Here is a 14,096-nt window from a genome sequence, read left to right on the forward strand (position 1 = left end):
TCAATAATATCAGTGCTCATGCAGTCATTTGATGTGTCTGGATGCTGCATAGCTTTGACAACATTCAACTTGAACTCATCCTCATTGACTCTCAGGGTTAATTCCCCTTTTTGGACATCAATGAGGGTCCGTCCAGTTGCTAGGAAAGGTCTTCCTAGAATGAGAGTTGCACTCTTGTGCTCCTCCATTTCCAGCACTACAAAGTCAGTGGGAAAGGCAAATGGCCCAACCTTAACAATCATGTCCTCAATTATGCCTGATGGGTATTTAATGGAGCCATAAACAAGTTGGAGACATATCCTGGTTGGTTTGACTTCTTCAGTCAAGCCAAGCTTTCTGATAGTGGATGCAGGTATTAGGTGATACTTGCCCCAAGATCACATAGAGCTTTCTTGGTACAATTACCCTCTAATGTGCATGGTATCATAAAGCTTCCAGGATCTTTAAGCTTCTCTGGTAAGCTCTTTAATATGACTGCACTGCATTCTTCAATGAGAAAAACTTTTTCAGTTTCTCTCCAATCCTTCTTATGACTTAAGATCTCTTTCATGAACTTAGCATAAGAAGGTATTTGCTCAAGTGCCTCTGCAAACGGAATCTTTATTTCAAGAGTCCTTAGATAGTCTGCAAAGTGGGCAAATTGCTTATCCTGTTCCGCTTGGTGGAGTTTCTGAGGATAAGGCATCTTGGCTTTATATTCTTCAACCATAGATGCTGCAGGTTTATTCCTTACAGAAGTGGTTGAAGAAGCCTTTTTAGAGGGATTACTATCAGCACTCTCAGGTGTCTGGTTCCCCTTTTGCGTTTGAACGCCAGGATTGGGTGGAAAATGGGCGTTTAGCGCCAACTTTTCCCCCTTTTCTGGCGTTTCAATGCCAGAACTGGGCAGGGAATGGGCGTTTAACGCCAGCTTTCCCTCCTTTTCTGGCGTTTGAACGCCAATAGCATTCCTCTCTGGGCTCTTACTGTCCTCAGAGGGATTTTGAACAGTGGTTTGGTTATCCTCTGTCAATTGTTCCTTGTTTGGCTTTTTGCTACTTTGAGCAGTGTTATTCAATGTTTTCCCACTCCTCAGTTGAACTGCTTGGCATTCCTCTGTTATCTGTTTTGATATCTGCTGTTTTTCTTGATTCAACTGCAATTCTATGTCCTTGTTAGCAACTTTAGTTTCATGGAGCATCTCTTTAAATTCTGCTAACTGTTCTGTCATCAGGAGCAATTGTTGACTAAGCTCAATCATCTGTTCTTGAGGATTAAGATCAGTGGCTACTGCCATGACTTCCTCTTTTGGGGAGAACTCATTGCCAGAGTACAAATATTGATTTCTAGCAACAGTGTCTATGAGCTCTTGAGCCTCTTCAATTGTCTTCCTCATGTGTATAGATCCACCAGCTGAGTGGTCTAAAGACATCTGAGCTTTTTCTATAAGCCCATAGTAGAAGATGTCTAATTGTACCCACTCTGAAAACATTTTAGAGGGGCATTTTCTTAGCATACCTCTATACCTCTCCCAGGCATCATAAAGGGATTCATTATCCTCTTGTTTAAAGCCTTGGATGTCCAGCCTTAGCTGTGTCATCCTCTTTGGAGGGTAAAAGTGATTCAGGAATTTGTCTGATAACTGTTTCCATGTCTTTATGCTTGCTGTAGGTTGGTTATTCAACCATCTCTTAGCTTGATCTTTTACAGCAAATGGAAACAGTAATAGTCTGTAGACATCCTGATCCACCTCTTTATCATGTACTGTGTCAGCAATTTGTAAGAACTGTGCCAGAAACTCAGTAGGCTCTTCCTGTGGAAGACCGGAATACTAGCAATTTTGCTGCACTATGATAATGAGTTGAGGATTTAGCTCAAAGCTGTTTGCTTTGATGGGGGGTGTACAGATGCTACTCCCATATGCAGCTGTAATGGGGTTAGCATATGACCCCAGAGTCCTTCTGGACTGTTCAATTCCACTTAGGTCCATGATGGAGAAAGGGAATATGATATGGATTCACAAGTGAAATAATTTTTTTTTGAATTAACCGAAAAATAAAATAAAAACAAAAGGAAAATAAAATAAAAAAAAATTTGAAAATTTAAAGAAAATAAGACCAAAACAAATTGAAAACTGAATCAATTAGTTAATTAAAAAGATTTTGAGATTAGCAATTAAAAAGATATGATTGAAAAGTTTTTATGAAAAAGATTTGATTTTATGAAAAGAGGAAAGAGAGAAACAACAAAATGACACCAAACTTAAAATTTTTAGAAAATCAAACACTAATTTTCGAAAATTTTTAAGGGAAAAACACAAAGAGGACACCAAACTTAGAATTTTTATGGATCAAAAAGGGACTAAGGACATGCAAAATCGAAAATTAAAAGAAAAGCAAAAGCATGTAATTGACACCAAACTTAAAATACGAAACTAGACTCAACTAAAAGACTCTAAACCAACAAAAATAAAACAGTCCTAATCTAAGCAACAAGATAAGCCGTCAGTTGTCCAAACTCGAACAATCCCCGGCAACGGCGCCAAAAACTTGGTGCACGAAATTGCAATCACACTTTTGCAATTCCGCACAACTAACCAGCAAGTGCACTGGGTCGTCCAAGTAATACCTTACGTGAGTAATGGTCGATCCCACGGAGATTGTCGGCTTGAAGCAAGCTATGGTTATCTTGTAAATCTTAGTCAGGATATCAGAAATTATAAGGATTGATTGTGAAAAGTAAAAGAACATGAAATAAGTACTTGTTTTGCAGTGATAGAGAATAGGTTGAGGTTTTGGAGATGCTCCATCTTCTGAATCTCTGCTTTCCTACTGTCTTCTTTTTCAAACACGCAAGGCTCCTTCCATGGCAAGCTGTATGCAAGGGTTTCACCGTTGTCAGTGGCTACCTCCCATCCTCTCAGTGGAAATGTTCAACGCACCCTGTCACGGCACGGCTATCCATCTGTCGGTTCTCAATCAGGCCGGAATAGAATCCAGTGATTCTTTTGCGTCTGTCACTAACGCCCCGCCTTCAGGAGTTTGAAGCTCGTCACAGTCATTCAATCATTGAATCCTACTCAGAATACCACAAACAAGGTTTAGACCTTCCGGATTCTCTTGAATGCCGCCATCAGTTCTAGCTTATACCACGAAGATTCCGGTTAAAGAATCCAAGAGATATCTACTTAATCTAAGGTAGAACAGAGGTGGTTGTCAGGCACACGTTCATAGTTGAGAATGATGATGAGTGTCATGGATCATCACATTCATCCGGTTTAAGAACAAGTAATATCTTGGAATGGAAGCAAACATGATTGAATGAAAAACAGTAGTAATTGCATTAATCCATCAAGACACAGCAGAGCTCCTCACCCCCAACCATGGGGTTTAGAGACTCATGCCGTGGAAAGTACACAAAGAAACGCGTAAAGTGTCATGAGGTACAGATACAATGTCAAAAGATCCTATTAATAGTGAACTAGTAACCTAGGGTATACAGAAATGAGTAAATGACATAAAAATCCACTTCCGGGCCCACTTGGTGTGTGCTTGGGCTGAGCATTGAAGCATTTTCGTGTAGAGACTCTTTCTGGAGTTAAACGCCAGCTTTGGTGCCAGTTTGGGCGTTTAACTCCAATTTTTATGCCAGTTCCGGCATTTAACGCTGGAAATTCTGAGGGTGACTTTGAACGCCGGTTTGGGCCATCAAATCTTGAGCAAAGTATGGACTATCATATATTGCTGGAAAGCCCAAGATGTCTACTTTCCAACTCCATTGAGAGCGCGCCAATTGGGCTTCTGTAGCTCCAGAAAATCCTCGAGTGCAGGGAGGTCAGAATCCAACAGCATTTGCAGTCCTTTTCAGTCTCTGAATCAGATTTTTGCTCAGGTCCCTCAATTTCAGCCAGAAAATACCTGAAATCACAGAAAAACACACAAACTCATAGTAAAGTCCAGAAAAGTGAATTTTAACTAAAAACTAACAAAAATATACTAAAAACCAACTAGATCATACTAAAAACATACTAAAAACAGTGCCAAAAAGCGTACAAATTATCCGCTCATCACGGGGCGTTAGTGACAGACGCAAAAGAATCACTGGATTCTATTCCGGCCTGATTGAGAACCGACAGATGGATAGCCGTGCCGTGATAGGGTGCGTTGAACATTTCCACTGAGAGGATGGGAGGTAGCCACTGACAACGGTGAAACCCATGCATAAGCTTGCCATGGAAAGGAGTAAGAAGGATTGGATGAAGACAGTAGGAAAGTAGAGAGACGGAAGGGACACAGCATCTTCATACGCTTATCTGAAATTCCCACCAATGAATTACATAAGTATCTCTATCTCTATCTTTATGTTTTATTCGTATATCACCATACCCATTTGAGTTTGCCTGACTAAGATTTACAAGGTGACCATAGCTTGCTTCATACCAACAATCTCTGTGGGATCGACCCTTACTCGCGTAAGGTTTATTACTTGGACGACCCAGTACACTTGCTGGTTAGTTGTGCGAAGTTGTAGTGATCACAATTTCGCGCACCAAGTTTTTGGCGCCGTTGCCGGGGATTGTTCGAGTATGGACAACTGATGGGGGGTCTTGTTGCTTAGATTAGGTATTTTTCTTCAGAGTTCTTAAGAATGAATTCTAGTGTTTCAAGATGATCTGTTGAAGTATGGCTGGCTGTGAAGCCATGTCTAATTTCATTGGACCGAGGTTTCAACTTATCATCACAAGAGCTTGTTGATCTTTATCAATCTTGCTGTTGGAGCAGTGATCTGCTAAGGCTTGGCTGGCCATTGGCCATGTCTAGTGTTTTGGACCGAAGCTTTCTTTGAAAGCTTGGCTGGCTGTGAAGCCATGTCTAATTCCGAGACCAGAGTCTTAGACTAAACATTGCATGATTCCTGGAATTCTCATTAAGAATTTTGATACCTTTATTTTCTTTTTCCACTTAATTTTCGAAAAAGCACAAAAAAATTACAATATCATAAAATCCAAAAATATTTCTTGTTCGAGTCTAGAGTCTCATGTTAAGTTTGGTGTTAATTAGATGCATTGTTCACGTGTCTTCATTAATCTTCAAGTTGTTCTTGATGATTTCATTGTTCTGATCTTTGAATTCTATTGACTTGAGTGTTTTGTTGTTTGTCATATGCATTCTCATATTGTTAGTGTCAGTAGTATACAAACTGCTAAGTTTGGTGTCTTGCATGCATTGTTATTTGATTTTAGTTGCATTATTCCCCATTATTAAAAATCCAAAAAATATTTTTAATTTGTGTCTTTTCAAGTCAATAAAACAGAGAATTGAAGATTCAGAACATATAGCAGAGGAAATGCACAGAAAAAGCTGGGCGTTTAAAACGCCCAGTGAAGAAGGACAGACTGGCGTTTAAACGCCAGACAGGGTACCTGGTTGGGCGTTTAACGCCCAAAAGGGTAGCATTTTGGGCGTTAAACGCCAGAATGTGCACCATTCTGGGCGTTTAACGCCAGGATGGCACAAGAGGGAAGATTTTGTTTTCAAATCAATTTTTTTTTCAAGTTTTCAAAATTTTTCAAAATCAAATCTTTTTCAAATCAATCTTTTCAATCAAATCTTTTTCAAAATTAATTTCTTTCCATTTTTAAAGATACTTGCTATCAATTAATAATTTGATTCAACATTCCAAGTATGTTGCCTTTTCTGTTGAGAAAGGTTTAATGTTTGAATCATATCTTTTCTTGATAGCCAAGTCATTAATTTTCAAAATCAAATCTTTTTCAAATCATATCTTCTCAATCACATTTTTTAAAACTAATCATATCTTCTTAACCACATCTTTTTCAAAATAGTTTTCAATCAAATCTTTTTGATTTCTAATTTCAAAACCTTTTTCAAAAATCACTTGATTTCTTTCCCACTCTTATTTTCGAAAATCAATTAGTGTTTTTCAAAATGTTCTCAAAATCTTTTACTTAATTTTCGAAAATTACTTCCCTTCTTCTCACATCCTTCTATTATTGGACTAACACTATTCCTTAATGCACAATTCGAACTCCATCTTCTTTGATAAGTTCGAATTCTTCTACTTCTGCCTTCTATTTTTCTTTTCCTCTGACACCTCAAGGAATCTCTATACTGTGACATAGAGGATTCCACATTATCTTGTTCTCTTCTCTTTCTTATGAGCAGGAGCAAGGATAAAAGCATTCTTGTTGAGGCTGATCCTGAACCTGAAAGGACCTTGAAGAGAAGGCTAAGAGAAACCAAGGCACAACTCTCTGTAGAGGACCTAACATAAATCTTCAAAGAAGAAGAACCCATGGCAGCCGAAAACAACAACAATGCCAACAATGCAAGGAAGGTGCTGGGTGACTTTACTGCACCTACTCCCGATTTCTATGGGAGAAGCATCTCTATCCCTGCCATTGGAGCAAACAACTTTGAGCTTAAGCCTCAATTAGTTTCTCTAATGCAACAGAATTGCAAGTTCCATGGACTTCCATTGGAAGATGCTCATCAATTCTTAGCTGAATTCTTGCAAATCTGTGACACTGTCAAGACTAATGGGGTTGACCCTGAGGTCTACAGACTTATGCTATTCCCTTTTGCTGTAAGAGATAGAGCTAGGACATGGTTGGACTCTCAACCTAAAGAAAGCCTGGACTCTTGGGAAAAGCTAGTCAATGCCTTCTTGGGAAAGTTCTTTCCACCTCAAAAATTGAGTAAGCTTAGAGTGGAAGTCCAAACCTTCAGACAGAATGAAGGAGAATCCCTCTATGAAGCTTAGGAAAGATACAAACAATTAATCAGAAAGTGTGCCTCTGACATGCTTTCTGAATGGAGCATCATAGGTATTTTCTATGATGGTCTTTCTGAACTGTCCAAGATGTCTTTGGATAGCTCTGCTGGAGGATCTCTTCATCTGAAGAAGACGCCTACAGAAGCTCAAGAGCTGATTGAAATGGTTGCAAATAACCAATTCATGTACACTTCTGAAAGGAATCCTGTGCACAATGGGACTAGTCAGAAGAAAGGAGTTCTTGAGATTGACACTCTGAATGCCATATTGGCTCAGAACAAAATATTGACTCAACAAGTCAATATGATTTCTCAAAGTCTGTCTGGAATGCAAAATGCACCAAGCAGTACTAAGGAAGCTTCATCTGAAGAAGAAGCTTATGATCCTGAGAACCCTTCAATGGAAGAGGTGAATTACATGGGAGAACCCTATGGAAACACCTATAATCCTTCAGGGAGAAATCATCCAAATCTCTCTTGGAAGGATCAACAGAGACCTCAACAAGGTTTCAACAACAATAATGGTGGAAGAAACAGGTTTAGCAATAGCAAGCCTTTTCCATCATCTTCTCAGCAACAGACAGAGAGTTCTAAGCAGAATACCTCTGACTTAGCAACCATGGTCTCTGATCTAATCAAAACCACTCAAAGTTTCATGACTGAAACAAGGTCCTCCATCAGAAACTTGGAGGCACAAGTGGGTCAGCTGAGCAAGAAAATTACTGAACTCCCTCCTAGTACTCTCCCAAGCAATACAGAAGAAAATCCAAAAGGAGAGTGCAAGGCCATCAACATGGCCGAATTTGGAGAGGAGGAAGAGGCAGTGAACGCCACTGAGGAAGACCTCAATGGACGTCCACTGACTTCCAATGAGTTCCCCAATGAGGAACCATGGGAATCTGAGGCTCAAAATGAGACCATAGAGATTCCATTGGACTTACTTCTGCCATTCATGAGCTCTGATGAGTATTCTTCCTCTGAAGAGGATGAGTATGTCACTGAAGAGCAAGTTGCTAAATACCTTGGAGCAATCATGAAGCTAAATGACAAGTTATTTGGAAATGAGACTTTGGAGGATGAACCCCCTTTGCTCACCAAAGAACTGGGTGACTTGTCTAGGCAGAAACTACCTCAAAAGAGACAGGATCCTGGGAAGTTTTCAATACCTTGTACCATAGGCACCATGACCTTCAAAAAGGCCTTGTGTGACTTAGGGTCAAGTGTAAACCTCATGCCTCTCTCTGTAATGGAGAAGCTAGGGATCTTTGAGGTGCAAGCTGCAAAAATCTCACTAGAGATGGCAGACAACTCAAGAAAACAAGCTTATGGACTTGTAGAGGATGTTCTGGTGAAAGTTGAAGACCATTACATCCCTGTTGATTTCATAGTCCTTGAGACTGGGAAGTGCATGGATGAATCCATCATCCTTGGCAGACCCTTCCTAGCCACAGCAAAGGCTGTGATTGTTGTTGATAGAGGAGAGTTGATCATTCAAGTGAATGAAGAATCCTTGGTGTTTAAGGCTCAAGGATATCCCTCTGTCACCATGGAGAGGAAGCATGAAGAGCTCCTCTTAACACAGAGCCAAACAGATCCCCCACAGTCAAACTCTAAGTTTGGTGTTGGGAGGCCACAACCAAATTCTAAGTTTGGTGAACCCCCACATTTAAACTCTAAGTTTGGTGTTGGGAGGTTCCAACATTGCTCTGAGCATCTCTGAGGCTCTATGAGAGCCCTCTGTCAAGCTACTGACATTAAAGAAGCGCTTGTTGGGAGGCAACCCAATGTTATATTTTATATATTTTTTCTTTGTTATTTTATGTTTTCTGTAGGTTGATGATCATGAGAAGTCACAAAATCAATGAAAAAAGCAAAAATAGAATGAAAAGCAGAAAGAAAAACAGCACACCCTGGAGGAGAATGTGATGGCGTTTAAACGCCAGTAAGGCTAGCTGTTGGGCGTTTAACGCCCAGTCTGGCACCATTCTGGGCGTTTAATGCCAGAAAGGGGCACCAGACTGGCGTTAAACGCCAGAAAAGGGCAAGAAGCTGGCGTTAAACGCCAGAAATGGGCACCAGCCCGGCGTTTAACGCCAGAATTGGCTAAAAACGCAATTTTGCTTGCCATTTGGTGCAGGGATGACTTTTCCTTGACACCTCAGGATCTGTGGACCCCACAGGATCCCCACCTACCCTACCACTCTCTCTCTCTTCTTCACCCATTCACCAATCACCTCAACACCTCTTCCCCAAAAACCCTTCACCTATCAAATCCCATCTTTCTCTTCACCACTCACATCCATCCTTCATAAAACCCCACCATTCAAATTCAAACCACTCTCCCACCCAAACCCACCCATACATGGCCGAACATCACCCTTCCCCCTCTCCTATATAAACCCATCTTCACTCCTTCATTTTCACACAACCTAAACACTACTTCTCCCCCTTCTTGGCCGAACACAAAAGCCATTCCCTTCTTTCTCATTTCTTCTTCTTCTACTCTCTTCTTTCTTATTTTGCTCGAGGACGAGCAAACCCTTTAAGTTTGGTGTGGTAAAAGCATTGCTTTTTGTTTTTCCATAACCATTTATGGCATCCAAGGCCGGAGAAATCTCTAGAAAGATGAAAGGGAAGGCAAAAGCTTCCATCTCCGAGTCATGGGAGATGGAGAGATTCATCTCAAGGGTTCATCAAGACCACTTCTATGAAGTTATGGCCTTGAAGAAGGTGATCCCCGAGGTCCCTTTTTCACTCAAAAAGAGTGAATATCCGGAGATCCGACATGAGATCCGAAGAAGAGGTTGGGAAGTTCTTACCAACCCCATTCAACAAGTCGGAATCTTAATGGTTCAAGAGTTCTATGCCAATGCATGGATCACCAAGAACCATGATCAAAGTATGAACCCGGATCCAAAGAATTATCTTACTATGGTTCGGGGGAAATACTTGGATTTTAGTCCGGAAAGTGTAAGGTTGGCATTCAACTTGCCCATGATGCAAGGAGATGAACATCCTTACACTAGAAGGATCAACTTTGATCAAAGGTTGGACCAAGTCCTCACAGTCATTTGTGAAGAGGGCGCCCAATGGAAGAGAGATTCAAGAGGAAAGCCGGTTCAATTGAGAAGGCATGATCTCAAACCCGTGGCTAGGGGATGGTTGGAGTTTATCCAACGCTCAATCATTCCCACTAGCAACCGGTCCGAAGTTACCATAGACCGGGCTATCATGATTCATAGCATCATGATTGGAGAAGAAATAGAAGTTCATGATGTTATATCCCAAGAACTGTATAAGGTGGCGGACAAGTCTTCTACCTTGGCAATGTTAGCCTTTCCTCATCTCATTTGTCACCTCTGTTATTCAGTTGGAGTTGACATAGAGGGAGACATTCCCATTGATGAGGACAAGCCCATCACTAAGAAGAGGATGGAGCACACAAGAGACCCCACTCATCATGAGATCCCTGAGATGCCTCAAGGGATGCACTTTCCTCCACAAAACTATTGGGAGCAACTAAACACCTCCCTAGGAGAATTGAGTTCCAACATGGGACAACTAAGGGTGGAGCATCAAGAACACTCCATCATCCTCCATGAAATTAGAGAAGATCAAAGAATCATGAGAGAGGAGCAACAAAGACAAGGAAGAGACATTGAGGAGCTCAAGCACTCCATAGGATCTTCAAGAGGAAGAAAGAGCCGCCATCACTAAGGTGGACCCGTTCTTTAATTTCCTTGTTCTTTATTTTTCTGTTTTTCGAATTTTTTTAGTGCTTATGTTTATCTATGTTTGTGTCTTGTGATCATTAGTGTCTTAGTGTCTATGCCTTAAAGTTATGAATGTCCTATGTATCCATCACCTTTCTTGAATGAAAAATGTTCTTAATTGAAAAAGAGAAGAATTGCATGAATTTTGAATTTTATTATAGTTTAATTATTTTGATGTGGTGGCAATATTTTTGTTCTCTGAATGTATGCTTAAACAGTGCATATGTCTTTTGAATTTGTGGTTCATGAATGTTGGCTCTTGAAAGAATGATGAAAAAGGAGACATGTTACTGAGAATCTGAAAAATCATAAAAATGATTCTTGAAGCAAGAAAAGGCAGTGAATACAAAAAAAAAAGGGAGAAAAACGAAAAAGAGGAGAAAAGAAAACGAAAAAAAAGAGAGAGAAAAAGAAAAAGAAAGAAATAAAGTTGTGATCCAAGGAAAAAAGAGTGTGCTTAAGAACCCTGGACACCTCTAGTTAGGGACTCTAGCAAAGCTAAGTCACAATCTGAAAAGGTTCATCCAATTATGTGTCTGTGGCATGTATGTATCCGGTGGTAATACTGGAAGACAGAGTGCTTTGGGCCACAGCCAAGACTCAATAAGAAGCTATGTTCAAGAATCATCATACTTTACTAGGAGAATCAATAACACTATCTGGATTCTGAGTTCCTAAAGAAGCCAATCATTTTGAATTTCAAAGGATAGAGTGAGATGCCAAAACTGTTCAGAGGCAAAAAGCTAAAAGCCCCGCTCATCTAATTAATACTGATCTTCATAGATGTTTTTGGAATTCATTGCATATTCTCTTCTTTTTATTTGATTTTCAGTTGCTTGAGGACAAGCAACAATTTAAGTTTGGTGTTGTGATGAGCAGATAATTTGTACGCTTTTTGGCATTGTTTTTAGTATGTTTTTAGTATGATCTAGTTAGTTTTTAGTATATTTTTATTAGTTTTTAGTTAAAATTCACTTTTCTGGACTTTACTATGAGTTTGTGTGTTTTTCTATGATTTCAGGTATTTTCTGGCTGAAATTGAGGGACCTGAGCAAAAATCTGATTTAGAGACTAAAAAGGACTGCAGATGCTGTTGGATTCTGACCTCCCTGCACTCGAAGTGGATTTTCTGGAGCTACAGAAGTCCAATTGGCGTGCTATCAACGGCGTTGGAAAGTAGACAGCCTGTGCTTTCCAGCAATATATGATAGTCCATACTTTGCTCAAGATTTGATGGCCCAAACCGGCGTTCAAAGTCACCCTCAGAATTCCCAGCGTTAAACGCCGGAACTGGCACAAGAATGGGAGTTAAACGCCCAAACTGGCACCAAAGCTGGCGTTTAACTCCAAGAGGAGTCTCTACACGAAAATGCTTCATTGCTCAGCCCAAGCACACACCAAGTGGGCCCGGAAGTGGATTTTTATGTCATTTACTCATCTCTGTAAACCTTAGGTTACTAGTTCTCTATAAGTAGGACCTTTTGCTATTGTATTTGAGGCTTCTAATCTTCGGATCTTTGGAATCTCTTTCTTTAGATCTTAGATCATTGGGAGGCTGGCCATTCGGCCATGCTTAGACCTTGTTCTTATGTATTTTCAACGGTGGAGTTTCTACACACCATAGATTAAGGTGTGGAGCTCTGCTGTACCTCGAGTATTAATGCAATTACTATTGTTCTTCTATTCAATTCCGCTTGTTCTCGTTCTAAGATATCACTTGTTCTTCAACTTGATGAATGTGATGAACCATGACACTCATCATCATTCTCACCTATGAACGTGTGACTGACAATCACCTCTGTTCTACCTTCGATTGGGTGAATATCTCTTGGATTCCTGATACACGATGCATGGTTGATCACCTGACAACCGAGTGCTCGCCTGACAACCGAGCCAGCCATTCCGTGAGATCAGAGTCTTCGTGGTATAGGCTAGAACTGATGGCGGCATTCAAGAGAATCTGGAAGGTCTAACATTGTCTGTGGTATTCTGAGTAGGATTCAATGATTGAATGACTGTGACGTGCTTCAAACTCCTGAAGGCGGGGCGTTAGTGACAGACGCAAAAGAATCACTGGATTCTATTCCGGCCTGATTGAGAACCGACAGATGAATAGTCGTGCCGTGACAGGGTGCGTTGAACATTTCCACTGAGAGGATGGGAGGTAGCCACTGACAACGGTGAAACCCTTGCATAAGCTTGCCATGGAAAGGAGTAAGAAGGATTGGATGAAGACAGTAGGAAAGCAGAGAGACGGAAGGGACACAGCATCTTCATACGCTTATCTGAAATTCCCACCAATGAATTACATAAGTATCTCTATCTCTATCTTTATGTTTTATTCGTATATCACCATACCCATTTGAGTTTGCCTGACTAAGATTTACAAGGTGACCATAGCTTGCTTCATACCAACAATCTCTGTGGGATCGACCCTTACTCGCGTAAGGTTTATTACTTGGACGACCCAGTACACTTGCTGGTTAGTTGTGCGAAGTTGTAGTGATCACAATTTCGCGCACCAAGGAGATCATGCTAGAAATGCTTTCTCATGTTGGACCAAATTGGGGTTTGAACGGATACAGTGACATAATCCTCCCAATACTTTGATTTGGAAATACATGTGGTATAATCAGTGACCATACTTCATCTCTTCCCATGAGAAATTAAATCAAGGAATTGGGTAATTATTCAAGCTTAGAGAGATTGGGTTGCCAAGGAATTGGGATCCAATCACCTAAGATTGCCAAGGAGATCAATGGATGCATTGATTGAGGGAGAGATGAGAATAAACTTGATCCGGAGAATGCAACATCTCCTAAGCCCAATGAATCCCCCATTTCTGATCTTACCTATTCTCTTTACATTCTGCCATTTACTTTTATGTTCATCTCCCCAAATTCCCATTTAAGATTCTACAATTTACTTTCTGCAATTTACTTTCCCGCCATTTAATTTTTTGCAACTCCCAACTCAACTTCTGCTCAGCTCAACTACAACATTCCTCTAACTAAAGTTGCTTGACCAATCAATCCCTATGGGATTCGACCTCACTCTATTGTGAGTTTTTAGTTGACGACAATTCGGTATACTTACCGAAGAGAAATTTGTTGAGAGACAAGTTTCTGTGCATCAAGTTTTTGGCGCCGTTGCCGGGGATTGATTTTGTATCAACAATGATTAAGTTGGAAGATCACTAGATTGAGCATTTTTCTTTTGCTTGTTTATTTTATCTAGTCATTTACCTTCAGTTTCAGTTATTTTCTTTCCTTCTCCCTTTTCCCCTCTTTGTTTTCTTTTTGTTGTTATTTACAATTTTGTTCACTAATCCACTAACTATTTGATAAATTGCACCACTCACACTAACATCCATTCTAACAAGAATAATTTCTTCATTTTCTTTCTTGCTGTGTGCTTTGTTAGTTGTATGACAGGGAGAAGAAGCAGAGCTTCAACTTTCTTTGATTCTGAACCTGAGAGCACCTTCCTTAGAAAAAAGAGGGAAGCAAGAGGGAAAAGAGTTGTTGGTGCTGAGGAAAAGGAGGAGTAC

This window comes from Arachis hypogaea, chromosome 4 (assembly GCF_003086295.3).
Source record: "Arachis hypogaea cultivar Tifrunner chromosome 4, arahy.Tifrunner.gnm2.J5K5, whole genome shotgun sequence".
Lineage (NCBI taxonomy): Eukaryota > Viridiplantae > Streptophyta > Magnoliopsida > Fabales > Fabaceae > Arachis > Arachis hypogaea.